We start from the raw sequence: 4,902 nt of genomic DNA, 5'->3' as shown, positions 1-4,902 counted from the left end.
TCACAGGGGGTTGGCCAGCACCTTTTTCCATGGATTGATCATGCTGGGGTGGAACTCGGTGTGATGCAGGGTTTGCATTGTGAGGGGATCACTCCTCATGAAGTGCTTTTCACACAGTGGACAGTGGAACTGTGTGGGTCCTGCAGTGGCCAGTCAGCTCCATATGAGCTGGAGAACTTTAAGGCAGTCTGGTCACGTGTGGGGAAAGGGCCGTTCATTCTGTAATGGGCTTTGAGATGAGAGCATTTTCCATAGACTTTCTCACAGTCAGTGTAGGGCCATTTCAGGCAGGAGGAGGGAGACTGGCTAGGGGCACTGCTAGGACCCTGTGGAAATGACTCTACCCTGATTCAGTGGTCACTTCACTGTTGGATCCCATTTCCTTGTCAGGACTCTCCAGACTGTCGCTTTGTACACGGATGGGGTCTGGATGGGTCCATATTTTTAAATTTTATCCCTGATTTCTTCTGCTATTCTTTGGTCATTCAATAGTGTTATTATTGAGTCTCTAGGTATTAGAGTAGCTTCTATTATTTTATCCTTGATTTCTAATTTCATTTATTTATGATCTGATATAATGCAAGGTATTTTCTCTCTGTCCCTCTTTTTTTTTGTATTTGCCAAGAGTTACTTTGTGGCCTAAATATGGTCTATTTTAGAGAAGGATCTATGTGCTACTGAGAAGAAAGTGTATTCAATCATTGATGGATGTAATGTTCTGTATGTCTGTTAAGTCTAAATTATTTGTACTTTTTTAGTTCTGTAGCTACTTTATTTAGTTTTTGTTAGGAGGGTCTATCCATTGGTAAGAGAGGTGTGTTAAAGTCACCCAGTATTATTGTGTTGTGGTCTGTTTGATTCTTGAAATTGAGAAGGATTTGTTTGTATGTAGATGCTCCATTATTTGAGGCATAAATATTTATGTATGTCTTGTTGAAGTATAATTCCGTTAAGCAATATGAAATATCCTTCTTTGTCCCTTCTGATTAACTTTGGCTTGAAGTGTACTTTATCTGAGAATAGAAACCCTTGCTTGTTTATGAAATCCATGTGAATGATATGCTTTTTTCCCATCCTTTCACCTTTATTCTGTGGATATCTTTGCTTATGAGGCAAGCTTCTTGGAGATAGCATAATTTGGTTCTTGTTTTTTAATCCTGTCTACCAGTCTTTATCTTTTGCTTGATGAATTTAGGCCATTTACATTCAATGTAATTATTGAAAAATTATTTTTATTCCCTGTTTCTGGATTTTAATTTGAATTGTTTCTCCTTTGATTGACTGTCCTTCTAGTGTAATTCTTTCCTTTGCTAGTTCTCAATTTTATTTTTCATTTCTTCTGTATGAAATATTTTGTTGAGTATGTTTTATAGTGCAAGCTTTCTAGTTGTGAATTCTTTTTTTTTTAAAGAGAGAGAGAGATTGTGAGAGACAGAATTTTTAATATTTATTTTTTAGTTCTCAGCGCACACAACATCTTTGTTTGTATGTGGTGCTGAGGATCGAACCCGGGCCGCACGCATGCCAGGCGAGCGCGCTACCGCTTGAGCCACATCCCCAGCCCCATAGTTGTGAATTCTTTTGACTTTCATTTATCATGGAAGGTTTTTATTTTATTGTCAATTCTGAAGCTTAATTTTTATTTTATTGTCAATTCTTATCATATTCTTGGTTGGCACTGATTTTCTTTCAGAACTTGCTTTATATTATTCCATGTGCTCTTAGCTTTAGGGGTCTAGGTTGAAAAATCAACTGATACCTGGATTGCTTTTCCCTCTCATTGACCTATCATTTTTCTCTGGCAGACTTTAAATTGTATTCTTATTTTGTACACTAAGCATTTTCTTCTTCTTCCTCCTCCTCCTTCTCTTCCTCCTCCTCCTCCTCTTCTTCTTCTAGTTGAAAGTGGACACAGCTGAGGATAGAACTCAGGGCCTAACATGCTAGGCAAGCGCTCTACCACTGAGCCACAATTCCAGCCCTAGATATTTTCTTAATAATGAGCCTTGGTATGAGTCTGTTGCAATTTTGTATATTTGAGGTCCTGTAAACCTCCTATATTTGATTTTGCATTTAATTTTTATTAGGTTTGGGAAATTCCCACATATTATCTCATTGAAAAGATTTTGCATTCCTTTGGTTTTTATTTCTGAACCTTCATCTATCCCAATAAATCTTAAGTTTGCTCTTTTCATGTTACCCCATATTTCTTGAAAGTTCTGTTAATGGTCTCTTCTTTTTACCATGATCAACTTTATTTTCAAGATTATATATTTTTTATCATTGCCTGAAACTCAGTCTTCCAAGTGGTCTAATCTGTTGTTCATCCTTTTCATTGAATTTTTTTTTTAGAACTTTTTTTTTTTTTTAGTTGTAGATGGATACCTTTATTTTAGTATTTTTGAATGTGGTAAAATAAAAATAAAGATAAAAGAATACAAGAACCAATCCTATATGAACCAATCAAATATCTTAGTCCTCAAAGTACTGGTCCATGAAAAGTAATTGCCTTCAAAAATTGCTAGAAATATGAGAACCCAATGCCTCATGCATGCCAGGCAAGCACTCTACCACTGAGCCACAACTCCAGCTCTCCACTGAATGTTTAGTTTGTTTTATTGATTTCTTCATTTTGAGGATTTCTGCCTGAGGTGGGTATTTTTTTTTCCAGAATCTCTCTCTTTATTAAAGTGCTCTTTCACTTCCTTTATTTTTTCCCTTAAATCATCCTTTACCTTGCAATCAATTTAATTATGAAGATTCTAAACTCATTCTCTGACAATTCTTCCACTGTGGTGTTGATGGATTCTGTTATTGAAATATTTTGGTTTGCTTTGGGTGATTTGTTTCCTTGCTTTTTCATGTTGTTTTTGTGTCTACCTAACAGTTGGTTTTGAGGGAGCAGAGTTTCTACCCAGTGGACATTTAGTGTCTCTGAAGGTTTCCAGTGCCTCACAGTTTAGGGGGAGACAGATAATAACAACAACCAAAGCAATCAGTTTACAGCATTAAACCAAATAGATCCTATGATTACATCTAGAATGTTAATTGTCATAATAATCAGAAATGATATGATCAGTTATTGCCCACAGTAAAAACAGTAAGTTTATAAAAGAGTTTATGATTTCAAGTGGTGAACAGGGATAGAACAGTAGTGATGTAGATGTGATGATTATGAGGGAGGGGAGAGAAAACAGAAGTAAAAAATTAAAGAAAGAATGAAGGGGAGCTGGGTACAGTGGTGTAGACCTGTAATCCCAGCAGCTCCAGAGGCTGAGACAGGAGGATCGTGAGTTCAAAGCTTACCTCAGCAATGGCGAGAACTAAGAACTCAGTGAGACCCTGTTTCTAACACATCTAGTTGAGGATGTGGCTCGGTGGTCGAGTCCCTCTGAGTTCAATCCCTGGTACCCACCAAAAAACTTCACTCTTTTGAGTGAAGGAGCAATAAGTAGAGATTGGCTGTTAGCAGAGGAAAAGAGAGAGAGTTGAGGGAAAAAGATAAGTGAGAGAAAAAAAAAATGTGTAAAATAAAATTAAAAAATAATAATAAAAATAAAGATAAAGGAATACAAGAACCAATCCTAAATGTACTAATCAAATATCTTAGTCCTCAAAGTACTGGTCCATGAAAAGTAACTGCCTTCAAAAATTGCTAGAAATGAGAAAAAAAGAAACAGATATGTATATGTGTCTAGTTAAAGATGAGAGTTCATTAAGAGTAAAGAAGAGAGATGGGGGGGTAGAAAAGAGTTTGTAGATTCAAGGACAAAGAGGCAAGGTAGGATATATATATGAAGGAGAAGAAGAAAAACATAGAAACAAAATAATTAAAGGAAGAGTGAAAGAATACTAGAGTTCGGCTGTTAGCAAGAAAAAAGGGAGACATAGAAACAAAGGGAAACAGATTTGTAACACAACAGAAAATCAATTCAAAATTTACTAATCAAAATCTCGAATCCTCAACAGCAGGGAACAATAACTACCTTCAAGAAATGCTAGAAATGAAAAAGCAGAAACAAATATGTATGTGTACAAATGTATAAATGTCCATCATTTATCATCAGCATACATTCAAAAACAAAATAACAAAATAGTCGATAGGAATGTGTGCCAAACCATCTTTCCATTACTCAGCTCCCCTTATCTGGATGGTGTGGAGAGCTGTGGAAGATGCGTTCAGCTTCACTTACAGGGTATAGTTGCCATTGGGTTCTATGAGATGAATTTCTGTAAGTGAAGCTCCCTGGGGTACAGTTTAGGTCTGGAATTGCTGTGTTAATTATAATAACTTTCAAATAAATATTAATATACAGTACATTAATCCCCACATTTTTCTTTCCTAAAAGGACTCTTGTTATCTTTCGCATTTCCATAATAGTCAGGTTCCTTAAACACTGATAGAATATTCTAAAGCTGGCTCAGGTTGAGGAAAATCAATATATCTTATAATTCTGTAGTCTATATGTCCATTTCTTTAATTGCTCTCAGTAATGTTTTACATTTATGTATAAATTTCCTGCACATCTTTTGTTAGATTTGTTTCTAGGCATTTACTGTTTATTTTAATGAATTGCAAGTGAGAGCTTTCAAATTTTCATTTTCTGCTTACTCATATATGGAAATGAAGTAGACTTTTTTTTTTGTGGTGACCATGAAGCAGTACCCTTGCTAACTTAATAATTTATCTGTAGCTTTAAGGTTTTCCTACATACATTATTTTTATATAGTCCGTTTTATTTCATTTTTTCCTTTCACATTTGATTTCACTGATTTTTTTTTCTTTTTGGGGGGTGGGGTGGGGGTGGGGTGGGCGTTAAGCCCAGAAGTGCTTTACTATTGAGCTACATCCCCAGGCCTTTTTATTTTTTTTATTTTGATAGAGGGTCTTGCTAAGTTGCT

General features: G+C 35.7%; 1 pseudogene; it reads right to left on the bottom strand.

The window, feature by feature from the left end:
- On the bottom strand, nt 1-2,863 carry LOC143389187 (Krueppel-like factor 9; annotated as a pseudogene).
- Between the last annotated feature and the right edge of the window lie 2,039 nt (nt 2,864-4,902).

Source organism: Callospermophilus lateralis, chromosome 2, assembly GCF_048772815.1.
Source record: "Callospermophilus lateralis isolate mCalLat2 chromosome 2, mCalLat2.hap1, whole genome shotgun sequence".
Lineage (NCBI taxonomy): Eukaryota > Metazoa > Chordata > Mammalia > Rodentia > Sciuridae > Callospermophilus > Callospermophilus lateralis.
Note: the sequence above shows the minus strand (reverse complement) of the source record. Positions and strands in the feature narration are given on the sequence as shown.